Source organism: Ctenocephalides felis, unplaced genomic scaffold (genome assembly GCF_003426905.1).
Source record: "Ctenocephalides felis isolate EL2017-DRISC unplaced genomic scaffold, ASM342690v1 CF-g0.4_SCAFFOLD_00104, whole genome shotgun sequence".
In the NCBI taxonomy this organism is placed as follows: domain Eukaryota; kingdom Metazoa; phylum Arthropoda; class Insecta; order Siphonaptera; family Pulicidae; genus Ctenocephalides; species Ctenocephalides felis.
The window spans coordinates 27,778-45,595 of NW_020536258.1; the positions used below are offsets into that span (position 1 = coordinate 27,778).

General features: G+C 37.3%; 1 pseudogene; it reads right to left on the reverse strand.

The window, feature by feature from the left end:
* Nucleotides 1–12,739: 12,739 nt before the first annotated feature.
* Nucleotides 12,740–12,912, reverse strand: LOC113374117 (annotated as a pseudogene).
* Between the last annotated feature and the right edge of the window lie 4,906 nt (nucleotides 12,913–17,818).

Below are 17,818 nucleotides of genomic sequence, written 5' to 3' on the forward strand. Positions count from 1 at the left end.
AGTGTAGGCCATTTGCAAATCTTAAAGAATTTTGATGTATCGCTGTGTATGTCAGACCAAGTATATAACTAGTACAATACGCGGACTGACATATAGCGAGCATATATCTGGAAGAGGAAATTACAATTTTATTGATATATAATAAAACACTACGGGCCAGCTATTAGCTGGTAGTGTGTATACATTTATTCAGCATTTTTAAATCATAGAAAATTATGCCGTTAACATGTTAACGGCATGTACATATAGTATTCATAACATCAAAAAGTATATAAATTATTTGAGCAATAGCTTAGATATTCTTCAGTCTTGGTCCTTATTCAGCCATGGTGCTGGGTAGAATGTTTTCGCTGAGGTTATAATATTGTCATTCAACAGTTTTCTCGTCCCTCCTCAGCCGTGGTATTGTCTGCTTCCTGTGATGTGTTCGACATACATGTCACGGGACCATTTGATAGTGTCGGACACCATCAGGCGCTTCATTAGCACAGAGTAGCGGCGGCCTATTCCTAAGGCTATTAGGGTTTCGACGTTACTTTTGTCGTATCCCCCGAGTGATCCCATGACGAATACCAGGATTTTGGTGGTTAGGCCTTGAGTATGTAAATGATTGGACAGGGCACTATATTTCTTGATTTTTTCAGCTCTTGCAGTAACGAATGCTTGAGGCCGGTTCTCGAACGCCACCGTCACATCCATAATTAAGGCGATTTTCTGCGTTTCGTCTATAATGACTACGTCGGGTCTCTCTGCTCCAGAATATCCCGGGATCTGCTGATTGATAAATGTTCTGGATCCAGGTGGCACCTTCATTGCTTTTGTCAGTCGGTTTAGAATCGCGTTATGTCTTTTCGTCATGGTGACAAACTGTGGACGACAGTGGTTCAGCACGTGCGGCAGCGTCTCGTTCTGGTGGCCGCATCGTCTGCACCGTTTGTCGTTCTGACCGAATCTTCGGCACCCGTTCAACGGCAGTACGTTCAGACGGGCTCTATGTATGAAACGCCAGTCGGCGAATCTTGTAAAACTGCCATCTCTAATAAAGTGGTTGGAGACAGAATTGGCCGATGTCACTTCCATTGCCTTTCCCTGGTCGGGTTTAAGTATAAGTTTGTTGCGGAAGTGATTCCGCGCCGCTGTTCTTAGTGCGCTTTCTGAATTCTGTCTCTCAACGCGCTTGTTGTCCACTTGCAGTGAGTCCAATTCGAGGAGGAAGTTGATTTTGCCCTTTAGGCGTCTGGCGGCTGCTCTGAGTCTCGTCCATGTCGAACTAATGTCGTTGCTCGGTTTTGCCACCAATCCTTCGTCAGATCCGTTGATGTAGTCAACGAGTTCTTCGGCGTGGCCTCTCTGATCGTTTTCTTCCGAACAACCTCCTTCAGCGCTGCCAGACTTGCTTCTGCGACGCTGTCATCGTTGGACGTGAGCAGTCTGTGCGCATGGACGACCTGTCCGATGTCTGCCAAGAAAGAGGTTGGTAGCAGGTTGAAGCCTCCCTCTTTGTAGGCGAGATATAGGATCTCAGCGCTGGCTCGCTTTGGCAGATTGGCCCACTTCTTGGCGTAAGTCTTCACCTCCCGGTCGTATATCCATAGTAGTTTTTTCGTGGTTTTACCGTTCCGGAGGTGAAATTGTAATTGCGGCATGATGAACGTGTTTAAGGCGTCCACCTTTTGCCAGGGGGCTAGTAACGAATTGTTCAGTTGCTCCGCATGCCTCCTCATCGCCCTGATGACTTCGTCGGCCGAACTGAAACTCTGAAAACCCGTTGGGATGCCTAGATATTCATAAGATTGGTCCATGTCCAAGGTTTTCATAGTTTCTCCATTCAGGCTGAAGGTTGTAGTAATAGCTCGGTGTTGTTTGCCGTCCACATGCAACGTGGCGCATTTTCTGGTGTTGAACTGCAGTCCGCTCCATTTTGAAACCGTAGCTGTAGTGTCCATAAGTTTCTGCAGTCCTTCTGCGCTATCAGCCATCAGCACAAGATCATCGGCATACGCCAGCACGTTATTGATGGTGCCGTTTGCATTATAGTTTTCTGGCGTGTTTCGGATGGCTCGTAGCAGCGGTTCAATGGCCATGTTGAATGTTATAGGAGACAGCGGACATCCCTGTTTCACTCCCGCTTCTACTGGAACGTCCTCCGTTGATCCCTGGACGCTTCTGATCTTCGTCGTGCATCCGCTATAAAATCTTTCTATCAGGGAAATGCTCTCGCTGCCCAGTCCCGCCCAGCGCATTGCGTTAAAGATTGTTTTATGTGGGATCGAACCGAAAGCATTTTTTAGGTCCAGCCATGCGACCGCGATTTCTTTTCGTCTTCTTCTGGCATCCTGAATTGAAGATTGCAGCGTGTAGTTATGTTCGCTGCAACCTTCAAATGGCATGAAACCTTTTTGTGCGTTTGAGATGCGGTTATTTTCTTTGCACCATTTGCCCAGGCGATCTGCCAGAACCGAGGCGTATAGCTTTCCAATTGTATTCGACAGGGCGATAGGCCTCCAGCTCGTGACCTCATCCAAGTCGCCTTTCTTCGGAATTAAGATGGTCTCCGACACTTGCCACGAGCGTGGTACATACTTCAGTTTGTGTGTTTGGTTAAATATTGCCGCTAATATATGCGAGCCAGGGTCGCATTTTTTCCATAGCCAGTATCTGATGCCATCGGGACCCGGTGCCGTATTTTTGCATTTAAGCGCACGGGCCCAGATCTCTTCTGCTGTGAAATCTTTAGTAAGAGGATTATTGTTCCCATCTCCTACCGGTGTTATTGGAGGTATAATTTCTGGCATGGCTTCTGATGGTTCCGGATCTGGTTGTCTTCGGTAGACGGCCTTGAAGTATGCGTGGAGGAATTCGGGTTCAAAGTGACAATAAGCTCTTTCGTTATTTCCCGTTATTTCCCTAAACGCCCTTTTTCTATCTCGTCTGTATAGTTTTTGTATGCGGGCAGCAGCGGCGGGGTCGAAGGTCATATCCGTATTCCTCCTACGACGTCGTCTTTGGTCGGTATTGGGTCGGTATCTGCGACCAGACTCGTTTCGGGGTTCAGCGCTTTCATTCGGCTTGATTGAATTCGATATGTCTTCGATTTCTTTATCCAGGTCGGCCGGTGTTGCAGTAGCCTGAATCCTCCGGCAGGCCTCGACTTGGAATTCCGTCATTTTTGGAGTGACCAGTGTAGGCGTCGGGATGGTTCCTTCGTTTCTTGTTTGTTGGCGGACGCCCTCTTCTCGCGATGGAGTCTCGCTTGGCCGAGTGTTGATTTCTTCTACTATTGCTCTTATATCACGCAGGCGTTCCGCAATTTCCCTCTCCATTTCGTTTGCTGTTACCGTTTCATTCTCGTTGGAAATCACCTCGATCGGGGGTGCTGTCTCGTCATTTGTTTCGGATGTATTTTCTTCAGTTGCTACTCTTCTCGCTATTAAGCTAGGCCACATTGGAATTTCATCGTCTACTATTCCGGGTAGTAATGCTGGCGGTTCCAGCTCCGGTGGCATCTCTGCTGTGGTAGGCAATTGGCTTCCGCTTGTCCTAGTTGTGGTGACTTCTATTGGGCTGGGCCACAGCGGAATATTTTCGCCGGTTTCCTCGTGCAGTTGTCCTGGTGGATTGAGTTCTGATGAAATCTCAACCGTGGTGGATTCTCGTCCTCCGCTTGATTTGCCTCTTCTCGCTGTTAAATTAGGCCGCGTCGGGATTTCATTGTTTAATGTTCCGGGTAGCAAAACTGGTGTTTCCGGCTCCGGTGGCGTCTCTGAAATGGTGGGCAGCTTTTTCCCGCTCGTTCTATTTGTGATTATTTCCATTGGACTGGGCCACAGCGTAATATTGTCGCCCGTTTCTTCGCGTAATAGTCCTGGCGGATTAGGTTTTGGTGATGATATTTCAGCTGCGGTGAATTCCGGGCTTCCGCCTGTTGTGTCTAAAGTCGCGCTTTTCGTTCTCCAAATAACCCTACCACCCTTCTGACTTTGGTCTGATGGAGGCACACTCGCGGCTCTAGTTCTTGATCTTGTCATAATTTGAGAGCTAGAGGCTGGAGGGGGGGTTATATTCCTGGTCGTTAATGTGGTTACTGCAGTTTTAGGTCTCGTTTTGGTGATCGAAGCAGGTCTGCTGGTCCCAGCCTGAATATTTGGGTCAACTGCAGAAACGGACTTTGGTGGAGTGCTGGGTGTTGGCTTGGTTGGTTTATTATGTTTTGTCATATTGGCCTTTTTCCCGCGGCCTTCACATTTCATGAGGTGGCCCCTAAATGCGTTTAACGATGTTGGTAAGTTGCATAGCGAGCATTTGTATTTGAGCACAGCATGGTGCTCTATCCTCAAATGCATCATAAGTTTACTCTTCTGGGTGTATGCTTTCCTGCATTTGGGCAATGTGCTTTGTCATCTTTCAATGGTAGGTCCAGGTAGACGACCTCAGACTCTGCAGAAGTATTATTTTCTGTGCTGAGCGAAAGTCTGAGGTCGTAGTCCCAAGGCTTTGCAGGCCTGCGTCCGGGTAAGCTTCTTTGGGAGCTCATGTAGTATCTGCTTTCTTATTTGGGGCAAGTTTTCTCATGACATTTCATGCATATCACCATTTATTCATTTGTTCATTCATATGTTGGTTTATATTGGTTTTGGGCAAAAAGGAAAGAAAAAAAAAAAAAAAAAAAAAAAAAAAAAAAAAAAAAAAAAAATAAAATAATAATAATAATAATAATAATAATAATAATAATAATAATAATAATAATAATAATAATAATAATAATAATAATAATAATAATAATGATAATAATAATATTAATAATAATAATAATAATAATAGTAAAAATAATAATAATAATAAAAAATCAATAAATAAATAAATAAATAAAAAGTAAAATGGGCCAAAATAAATTTATATATAGGACATAAATATAAGTATAAAAAGCAAAAATAGATATAAAAATAAAAATGCGAAAAGTAAATCAATAATTATAAGAGAGGAAAAAAAATGCAATAACGTATAACATAGTAATAATTTAAAACATGTCATGTATTTATTGTAGACAGCGAACGCGTATGTCGCTGTGTCGACAGCGTGCCTCGCCTGTTGATACACACGCCCAGTGGAGCGCATGTCAAAGTGTGAGAATCAATTTATGGCAATTGTGAAAAGTTGTGTAACGCGAAATAAAGTTTAGGGTTAATGATGATGTAATTAAAGGTTGGAATCATAATTATAACTGTGATATATTACGTTTGAATTTAGTTGGGCGACAAATTTAGATATATGTATATATATCTATGAAACAATAATCGATTTGGGTTCGTGTCTCACCGTTTAATGTTCCGCGGAGACGGGCTTCAGCTAAGGCGCGTCAGTCGCGTGATCGGTACACTCCGCGACAGAATGTATCGAAATTTTGAACGATTGATATAATAGAATACGAAAATATAACTGAATTGCGAATGGATTTTGGTAGAAATATATTATAATTTGATATGATGGAGTAGTTGGTGGTAATGGCAAACTTTGTGTAATGCAGCTATATGTAGGTATATTATTTATGTCTACAAGTATGCATTCATTCACGATCGGCAGAAAGTAATTTAATAATATAAATGTAGGCTTAATTATTATTATTTTAAGCGATTATATTAAGTAAAAAAGAGAAAGTGTATGGCAAAAGTAAAAAACACGACTATAAGTATAATTATAATTCTGGATATAATGCGAGTAAGAATAGTTAGTTAGTTTTTAGTTTCAAATTTAAATAAAGAAAAATGTATTGAATTTACAGTAACAATATAATTGCATTTACAACGATATGGTTGTCAATGCAAAATGTATATCGTAATAGTAATTTGAGTATGTAATGAATATTTATTGTTTTATATATAGCGCGAAATTATAATTATAGTCGCGCGACTAAATACACATAATTATAATAAGAGAAGAATAAAGGTTTGAGAATTCTCGAACAGTAATTATGCGCGAGACGCGCAACGTTGTTAATTTTTGTATCGCGTATTTTACCGATCAGCGAAACGCATCTATGCATCCACCGTATACGTATATGCGACGCGCGAGCTGCAATCACACATACAATCAAACCGTCAGCACACACGTCCACCCGCATACACGCGCGATCTACAAACCAACATACGTGCGTACACACACACAAACACACATGCACACACACACATATTACGTACTTATACTATGTCATAATGAGAAAACTTACCCGTATGATTTACTCGCGAATGGAACACATCACAGTTTTAGAATAAGTCAAATATTTATTTTAAGTTAGCGAAAGCCTTTTGGAAGCGCTGGCAAATCGTCGGAAGCGGAGCAGGCCCCTGACAAATAAAATTTATCCAAAAATCACTTAAAACACTTTATATCGCGAAATTTATTAAGCTGATAAGAACAGATGTTTCTTTTTAGATAATGCTGATGATATAGTGTAGGCCATTTGCAAATCTTAAAGAATTTTGATGTATCGCTGTGTATGTCAGACCAAGTATATAACTAGTACAATACGCGGACTGACATATAGCGAGCATATATCTGGAAGAGGAAATTACAATTTTATTGATATATAATAAAACACTACGGGCCAGCTATTAGCTGGTAGTGTGTATACATTTATTCAGCATTTTTAAATCATAGAAAATTATGCCGTTAACATGTTAACGGCATGTACATATATAGTATTCATAACATCAAAAGTATATAAATTATTTGAGCAATAGCTTCGATATTCTTCAGTCTTGGTCCTTATTCAGCCATGGTGCTGGGTAGAATGTTTTCGTTGAGGTTATAATATTGTCATTCAACAGTTTTCTCGTCCCTCCTCAGCCGTGGTATTGTCTGCTTCCTGTGATGTGTTCGACATACATGTCACGGGACCATTTGATAGTGTCGGACACCATCAGGCGCTTCATTAGCACAGAGTACGGCGGCCTATTCCTAAGGCTATTAGGGTTTCGACGTTACTTTTGTCGTATCCACCGAGTGATCCCATGACGAATACCAGGATTTTGGTGGTTAGGCCTTGAGTATGTAAATGATTGGACAGGGCACTATATTCCTTGATTTTTTCAGCTCTCGCAGTAACGAATGCTTGAGGCCGGTTCTCGAACGCCACCGTCACATCCATAATTAAGGCGATTTTCTGTGTTTCGTCTATAATGACTACGTCGGGTCTCTCTGCTCCAGATATCCCGGGATCTGCTGATTGATAAACGTTCTGGATCCAGGTGGCACCTTCATTGCTTTTGTCAATCGGTTTAGAATCGCGTTATGTCTTTTCGTCATGGTGACAAACTGTGGACGGCAGTGGTTCAGCACGTGCGGCAGCGTCTCGTTCTGGTGGCCGCATCGTCTGCACCGTTTGTCGTTCTGACCGAATCTTCGGCACCCGTTCAACGGCAGTACGTTCAGACGGGCTCTATGTATGAAACGCCAGTCGGCAAATCTTGTAAAACTGCCATCTCTTATAAAGTGGTTGGAGACAGAATTGGCCGATGTCACTTCCATTGCCTTTCCCTGGTCGGGTTTAAGTATAAGTTTGTTGCGGAAGTGATTCCGCGCCGCTGTTCTTAGTGCGCTTTCTGAATTCTGTCTCTCAACGCGCTTGTCGTCCACTTGCAGTGAGTCCAATTCGAGGAGGAAGTTGATTTTGCCCTTTAGGCGTCTGGCGGCTGCTCTGAGTCTCGTCCATGTCGAACTAATGTCGTTGCTCGGTTTTGCCACCAATCCTTCGTCAGATCCGTTGATGTAGTCAACGAGTTCATTCGGCGTGGCCTCTCTGATCGTTTTCTTCCGAACAACCTCTTCAGCGCTGCCAGACTTGCTTCTGCGACGCTGTCATCGTTGGACGTGAGCAGTCTGTGCGCATGGACGACCTGTCCGATGTCTGCCAAGAAAGAGGTTGGTAGCAGGTTGAAGCCTCCCTCTTTGTAGGCGAGATATAGGATCTCAGCGCTGGCTCGCTTTGGCAGATTGGCCCACTTCTTGGCGTAAGTCTTCTTCACCTCCCGGTCGTATATCCATAGTAGTTTTTTCGTGGTTTTACCGTTCCGGAGGTGAAATTGTAATTGCGGCATGATGAACGTGTTTAAGGCGTCCACCTTTTGCCAGGGGCTAGTAACGAATTGTTCAGTTGCTCCGCATGCCTCCTCATCGCCCTGATGACTTCGTCGGCCGAACTGAAACTCTGAAAACCCGTTGGGATGCCTAGATATTCATAAGATTGGTCCATGTCCAAGGTTTTCATAGTTTCTCCATTCAGGCTGAAGGTTGTAGTAATAGCTCGGTGTTGTTTGCCGTCCACATGCAACGTGGCGCATTTTCTTGGTGTTGAACTGCAGTCCGCTCCATTTTGAAACCGTAGCTGTAGTGTCCATCAGTTTCTGCTGTCCTTCTGCGCTATCAGCCATCAGCACAAGATCATCGGCATACGCCAGCACGTTATTGATGGTGCCGTTTGCATTATAGTTTTCTGGCGTGTTTCGGATGGCTCGTAGCAGCGGTTCAATGGCCATGTTGAATGTTATAGGAGACAGCGGACATCCCTGTTTCACTCACTCCCGCTTCTACTGGAACGTCCTCCGTTGATCCCTGGACGCTTCTGATCTTCGTCGTGCATCCGCTATAAAATCTTTCTATCAGGGCAATGCTCTCTCGCTGCCCAGTCCCGCCCAGCGCATTGCGTTAAAGATTGTTTTATGTGGGATCGAACCGAAAGCATTTTTAGGTCCAGCCATGCGACCGCGATTTCTTTTCGTCTTCTTCTGGCATCCTGAATTGAAGATTGCAGCGTGTAGTTATGTTCGCTGCAACCTTCAAATGGCATGAAACCTTTTTGTGCGTTTGAGATGCGGTTATTTTCTTTGCACCATTTGCCCAGCGATCTGCCAGAACCGAGGCGTATAGCTTTCCAATTGTATTCGACAGGGCGATAGGCCTCCAGCTCGTGACCTCATCCAAGTCGCCTTTCTTCGGAATTAAGATGGTCTCCGACACTTGCCACGAGCGTGGTACATACTTCAGTTTGTGTGTTTGGTTAAATATTGCCGCTAATATATGCGAGCCGGGTCGCATTTTTTTCCATAGCCAGTATCTGATGCCATCGGGACCCGGTGCCGTATTTTTGCATTTAAGCGCACGGGCCCAGATCTCTTCTGCTGTGAAATCTTTAGTAAGAGGATTATTGTTCCCATCTCCCACCGGTGTTATTGGAGGTATAATTTCTGGCATGGCTTCTGATGGTTCCGGATCTGGTTGTCTTCGGTAGACGGCCTTGAAGTATGCGTGGAGGAATTCGGGTTCAAAGTGACAATAAGCTCTTTCGTTATTTCCCGTTATTTCCCTAAACGCCCTTTTTCTATCTCGTCTGTATAGTTTTTGTATGCGGGCAGCAGCGGCGGGGTCAAAGGTCATATCCGTATTCCTCCTACGACGTCGTCTCTGGTCGGTATTGGGTCGGTATCTGCGACCAGTCTCGTTTCGGGGTTCAGCGCTTTCATTCGGCTTGATTGAATTCGATATGTCTTCGATTTCTTTATCCAGGTCGGCCGGTGTTGCAATAGCCTGAATCCTCCGGCAGGCCTCGACCTGGAATTCCGTCATTTTTGGAGTGACCAGTGTATGCGTCGGGATGGTTCCTTCGTTTCTTGTTTGTTGGCGGACGCCCTCTTCTCGCGATGGAGTCTCGCTTGGCCGAGTGTTGATTTCTTCTACTATTGCTCTTATATCACGCAGGCGTTCCGCAATTTCCCTCTCCATTTCGTTTGCTGTTACCGTTTCATTCTCGTTGGAAATCACCTCGATCGGGGGCGCTGTCTCTCATTTGTTTCGGATGTATTTTCTTCAGTTGCTACTCTTCTCGCTATTAAGCTAGGCCACATTGGAATTTCATCGTCTACTATTCCGGGTAGTAATGCTGGCGGTTCCAGCTCCGGTGGCATCTCTGCTGTGGTAGGCAATTGGCTTCCGCTTGTCCTAGTTTGTGGTGATTTCTATTGGGCTGGGCCACAGCGGAATATTTTCGCCGGTTTCCTCGTGCAGTTGTCCTGGTGGATTGAGTTCTGATGAAATCTCAACCGTGGTGGATTCTCGTCCTCCGCTTGATTTGCCTCTTCTCGCTGTTAAATTAGGCCGCGTCGGGATTTCATTGTTTGATGTTCCGGGTAGCAAAACTGGTGTTTCCGGCTCCGGTGGCGTCTCTGAAATGGTGGGCAGCTTTTTCCCGCTCGTTCTATTTGTGATTATTTCTATTGGACTGGGCCACAACGGAATATTGTCGCCGGTTTCTTCGCGAAGTAGTGCTGGCGGATTAGGTTTTGGTGATGATATTTCAGCTGCGGTGAATTCCGGGCTTCCGCCTGTTGTGTCTAAAGTCGCGCTTTTCGTTCTCCAAATAACCCTACCACCCTTCTGACTTCGGTCTGATGGAGGCACACTCGCGCGCTCTAGTTCTTGATCTTGTCATAATTTTGAGAGCTAGAGGCTGGAGGGGGGGTTATATTCCTGGTCCTATTGTGGTTACTGCAGTTTTAGGTCTCGTTTTGGTGATCGAAGCAGGTCTGCTGGTCCCAGCCTGAATATTTGGGTCAACTGCAGAAGCGGACTTTGGTGGAGTGCTGGGTGTTGGCTTGGTCGGTTTATTATGTTTTGTCATATTGGCCTTTTTCCCGCGGCCTTCACATTTCATGAGGTGGCCCCTAAATGCGTTTAACGATGTTGGTAAGTTGCATAGCGAGCATTTGTATTTGAGCACAGCATGGTGCTCTATCCTCAAATGCATCATAAGTTTACTCTTCTGGGTGTATGCTTTCCTGCATTTGGGGCAATGTGCTTTGTCATCTTTCAATGGTAGGTCCAGGTAGACGACCTCAGACTCTGCAGAAGTAGTTTTTCTGTGCTGAGCGAAAGTCTGAGGTCGTAGTCCCAAGGCTTTGCAGGCCTGCGTCCGGGTAAGCTTCTTTGGGAGCTCATGTAGTATCTGCTTTCTTATTTGGGGCAAGTTTTCTCATGACATTTCATGCATATCACCATTTATTCATTCATTCATTCATATGTTGGTTTATATTGGTTTTGGGCAAGGAAAGAAGAGAAAAAAAAAAAAAAAAAAAAAAAAAAAAAAAAAAAAAAAAAATACATAATATAAATATATATAATAATATAATATAAATAATAATAATAATAATAATAATAATAATAATAATAATAATAATAATAATAATTAATAATAATAATAATAAATAATAAATAAAAAATCAATAATAAATAAATAAAATAAAGTAAAATGGGCCAAAATAAATTTATATACAGGACATAAATATAAGTATAAAAAGCAAAAATAGATATAAAAATAAAATGCAAAAAGTAAATAAATAATTATAAGAGAGGAAAAAAAATCAATAACGTGTAACATAGTAATAATTTAAAACATGTCATGTATTTAGTTTGAGTGTCTATTATACCCCCTGTTTGGGATTCGTCGAACTCTCTTGTAGACAGCGAACGCGCATGTCGCTGTGTCGAGAACGTGCCTCGCTTGCTATTACACGCCCAGTGGAGCGCATGTCAAAGTGTGAGAATCAATTTATGGCAATTGTGAAAGTTGTGTAAAGCGAAATGAGTTTAGAGTTACTGACGATGTAATTAAAGGTTGGAATCATAATTATATTGTGATATAGTGCGTTTGAATTTAGTTGAGCAAAAAATTTAGATATATGTATATATATATGTGAAACAGTAATCGATTTGAGTTCGTGTCTCACCGTTTAATGTTCCGCGGAGACGGGTTTGCGCTATGACGCGTCAATGGCGTGATCGGTACACTCCGCGACAGAATGCATCGAAAATTTTGAACGATTGATATAACAGAATACGAAAATATAACTGAATTGTGAATGGATTTTGGTAGAAATATATTATAATTTGATATGATGGAAGTAGTTGGTGGTAATAACAAACTTTGTGTAATGCAGCTATATGTAGGTATATTATTTATGTCTACAAGTATGCATTCACCGATCGGTAGAGAAGTAATTTAATAATATAATGTAGGCTTAATTATTATTATTTTAAGCGATTATATTCAAGTAAAAAGAGAAAGTGTATGGCAAAAGTAAAAAACACGACTATAAGTATAATTATAATTCTGGATATAATGCGAGTAAGAGTAGTTAGTTAGTTTTTAGTTTCAAATTTAAATAAAGAAAAATGTATTGAATTTACAGTAACAATATAATTGCATTTACAACGATATGGTTGTCAATGCAAAATGTATATCGTAATAGTAATTTGAGTATGTAATGAGTATTTATTATTTTATATATAGCGCGAAATTATAATTATAGTCGCGCGACTAAATACACATAATTATAATAAGAGAAAATAAAGGTTTGAGAATTCTCGAACAGTAATTATGCGCGAGACGCGCAACGTTGTTAATTTTTGTATCGCGTATTTTACCGATCAGCGAAATGCATCCATGCATCCACCGCTATACGTATACGAGACGCGCGAGCTGCAATCACACATACAATCAAACCGTCAGCACACACGTCCACCCGCATACACGCGCGACCTACAAACCAACATACGTGCGTACACACACACACACACACATGCACACACACACATATTACGTACTTATACTATGTCATAATGAGAAAACTTACCCGTATGATTTACTCGCGAATGGAACACATCACAGTTTTAGAATAAGTCAAATATTTATTTTAGTTTAGCGAAAGCCTTTTGGAAGCGCTGGCAAATCGTCGGAAGCGGAGCAGGCCCCTGACAAATAAAATTTTTCCAAAAATCACTTAAAACACTTTATATCGCGAAATTTATTAAGCTGATAAGAACAGATACTACACTTTGATCTTAGCCATTCGGCCGAGAAGCGATAAATTTGCGGACAAATACTATTTTTTAAATTCTACAATATAAACAAAATATTCCCAACTATTTCAACGATTCATTTTTCATCTATTTTTATCAACTCTCGCGTCCATTCCCTAACTATTCTTCACCCCCCAAAGTTCTATGAGCGAATGTTCTAATATGGCTGTTAACTCTACTGTCGTTATAAGCCTTTTCTCACATTTGTAAAATTTTACAAAATATTTATATAAAGTATTTTCTGACACTTGCAAAATTTTTCAAAAAAATATGTTATTAGGAGAACAGACGGTCATATTCATATTAATTTCTTTATCGATAGATGTGTGTTCATACTTATATATATTAAACTCATTTTATCGTCATATTTATATAAAGTATTTTCTGACACTTGCAAAATTTTTCAAAAAAATATGTTATTAGGAGAACAGACGCTCATATTCATATTAATTTCTTTATCGATAGATGTGTGTTCATACTTATATATATTAAACTCATTTTATTGTCATATTTATATAAAGTATTTTCTGACACTTGCAAAATTTTTCAAAAAAATATGTTATTAGGAGAACAGACGCTCATATTCATATTAATTTCTTTATCGATAGATGTGTGTTCATACTTATATATATTAAACTCATTTTATCGTCATATTTATATAAAGTATTTTCTGACACTTGCAAAATTTTTCAAAAAAATATGTTATTAGGAGAACAGACGCTCATATTCATATTAATTTCTTTATCGATAGATGTGTGTTCATACTTATATATATTAAACTCATTTTATCGTCATATTTATATAAAGTATTTTCTGACACTTGCAAAATTTTTCAAAAAAATATGTTATTAGGAGAACAGACGCTCATATTCATATTAATTTCTTTATCGATAGATGTGTGTTCATACTTATATATATTAAACTCATTTTATCGTCATATTTATATAAAGTATTTTCTGACACTTGCAAAATTTTTCAAAAAATATTATTATGGGAGAACAGACGCTCATATTCATATTAATTTCTTTATCGATAGATGTGTGTTCATACTTATATATATTAAACTCATTTTTTGTCATATTTATATAAAGTATTTTCTGACACTTGCAAAATTTTTCAAAAAAATATTTATTAGGAGAACAGACGCTCATATTCATATTAATTTCTTTATCGATAGATGTGTGTTCATACTTATATATATTAAACTCATTTTTATCGTCATATTTATATAAAGTATTTTCTGACACTTGCAAAATTTTTCAAAAAAATATGTTATTAGGAGAACAGACGCTCATATTCATATTAATTTCTTTATCGATAGATGTGTGTTCATACTTATATATATTAAACTCATTTTTTGTCATATTTATATAAAGTTTTTCTGACACTTGCAAAATTTTTCAAAAAAATATGTTATTAGGAGAACAGACGCTCATATTCATATTAATTTCTTTATCGATAGATGTGTGTTCATACTTATATATATTAAACTCATTTTATGTCATATTTATATAAAGTATTTTCTGACACTTGCAAAATTTTTCAAAAAATATGTTATTAGGAGAACAGACGCTCATATTCATATTAATTTCTTTATCGATAGATGTGTGTTCATACTTATATATATTAAACTCATTTTATCGTCATATTTATATAAAGTATTTTCTGACACTTGCAAAATTTTTCAAAAAAATATGTTATTAGGAGAACAGACGCTCATATTCATATTAATTTCTTTATCGATAGATGTGTGTTCATACTTATATATATTAAACTCATTTTTGTCATATTTATATAAGTATTTCTGACACTTGCAAAATTTTTCAAAAAAATATGTTATTAGGAGAACAGACGCTCATATTCATATTAATTTCTTTATCGATAGATGTGTGTTCATACTTATATATATTAAACTCATTTTATCGTCATATTTATATAAAGTATTTTCTGACACTTGCAAAATTTTTCAAAAAAATATGTTATTAGGAGAACAGACGCTCATATTCATATTAATTTCTTTATCGATAGATGTGTGTTCATACTTATATATATTAAACTCATTTTATCGTCATATTTATATAAAGTATTTTCTGACACTTGCAAAATTTTTCAAAAAAATATGTTATTAGGAGAACAGACGCTCATATTCATATTAATTTCTTTATCGATAGATGTGTGTTCATACTTATATATATTAAACTCATTTTATCGTCATATTTATATAAAGTATTTTCTGACACTTGCAAAATTTTTCAAAAAATATGTTATTAGGAGAACAGACGCTCATATTCATATTAATTTCTTTATCGATAGATGTGTGTTCATACTTATATATATTAAACTCATTTTATCGTCATATTTATATAAAGTATTTTCTGACACTTGCAAAATTTTTCAAAAAAAATGTTATTATTAGGAGAACAGACGCTCATATTCATATTAATTTCTTTATCGATAGATGTGTGTTCATACTTATATATATTAAACTCATTTTTTGTGTCATATTTATATAAAGTATTTTCTGACACTTGCAAAATTTTTCAAAAAATATGTTATTAGGAGAACAGACGCTCATATTCATATTAATTTCTTTATCGATAGATGTGTGTTCATACTTATATATATTAAACTCATTTTATCGTCATATTTATATAAAGTATTTTCTGACACTTGCAAAATTTTTCAAAAAAAATGTTATTAGGAGAACAGACGCTCATATTCATATTAATTTCTTTATCGATAGATGTGTGTTCATACTTATATATATTAAACTCATTTTTTGTCATATTTATATAAAGTATTTTCTGACACTTGCAAAATTTTTCAAAAAATATGTTATTAGGAGAACAGACGCTCATATTCATATTAATTTCTTTATCGATAGATGTGTGTTCATACTTATATATATTAAACTCATTTTTATCGTCATATTTATATAAAGTATTTTCTGACACTTGCAAAATTTTTCAAAAAAATATGTTATTAGGAGAACAGACGCTCATATTCATATTAATTTCTTTATCGATAGATGTGTGTTCATACTTATATATATTAAACTCATTTTATCGTCATATTTATATAAGTATTTTCTGACACTTGCAAAATTTTTCAAAAAAATATGTTATTAGGAGAACAGACGCTCATATTCATATTAATTTCTTTATCGATAGATGTGTGTTCATACTTATATATATTAAACTCATTTTATCGTCATATTTATATAAAGTATTTTCTGACACTTGCAAAATTTTTCAAAAAAATATGTTATTAGGAGAACAGACGCTCATATTCATATTAATTTCTTTATCGATAGATGTGTGTTCATACTTATATATATTAAACTCATTTTGTCATATTTATATGAAGTATTTTCTGACACTTGCAAAATTTTTCAAAAAAATATGTTATTAGGAGAACAGACGCTCATATTCATATTAATTTCTTTATCGATAGATGTGTGTTCATACTTATATATATTAAACTCATTTTATGTCATATTTATATAAAGTATTTTCTGACACTTGCAAAATTTTTCAAAAAAATATGTTATTAGGAGAACAGACGCTCATATTCATATTAATTTCTTTATCGATAGATGTGTGTTCATACTTATATATATTAAACTCATTTTTTGTCATATTTATATGAAGTATTTTCTGACACTTGCAAAATTTTTCAAAAAAATATGTTATTAGGAGAACAGACGCTCATATTCATATTAATTTCTTTATCGATAGATGTGTGTTCATACTTATATATATAAACTCATTTTATCGTCATATTTATATAAAGTATTTTCTGACACTTGCAAAATTTTTCAAAAAATATGTTATTAGGAGAACAGACGCTCATATTCATATTAATTTCTTTATCGATAGATGTGTGTTCATACTTATATATATTAAACTCATTTTATCGTCATATTTATATAAAGTATTTTCTGACACTTGCAAAATTTTCAAAAAAATATGTTATTAGGAGAACAGACGCTCATATTCATATTAATTTCTTTATCGATAGATGTGTGTTCATACTTATATATATTAAACTCATTTTATCGTCATATTTATATAAAGTATTTTCTGACACTTGCAAAATTTTTCAAAAAAATATGTTATTAGGAGAACAGACGCTCATATTCATATTAATTTCTTTATCGATAGATGTGTGTTCATACTTATATATATTAAACTCATTTTTCGTCATATTTATATAAAGTATTTTCTGACACTTGCAAAATTTTTCAAAAAATATGTTATTAGGAGAACAGACGCTCATATTCATATTAATTTCTTTATCGATAGATGTGTGTTCATACTTATATATATTAAACTCATTTTTTGTCATATTTATATGAAGTATTTTCTGACACTTGCAAAATTTTTCAAAAAATATGTTATTAGGAGAACAGACGCTCATATTCATATTAATTTCTTTATCGATAGATGTGTGTTCATACTTATATATATTAAACTCATTTTTATCGTCATATTTATATAAAGTATTTTCTGACACTTGCAAAATTTTCAAAAAAATATGTTATTAGGAGAACAGACGCTCATATTCATATTAATTTCTTTATCGATAGATGTGTGTTCATACTTATATATATTAAACTCATTTTTGTCATATTTATAAAGTATTTTCTGACACTTGCAAATTTTTCAAAAAAATATGTTATTATTAGGAGAACAGACGCTCATATTCATATTAATTTCTTTATCGATAGATGTGTGTTCATACTTATATATATTAAACTCATTTTATCGTCATATTTATATAAAGTATTTTCTGACACTTGCAAAATTTTTCAAAAAAATATGTTATTAGGAGAACAGACGCTCATATTCATATTAATTTCTTTATCGATAGATGTGTGTTCATACTTATATATATTAAACTCATTTTATCG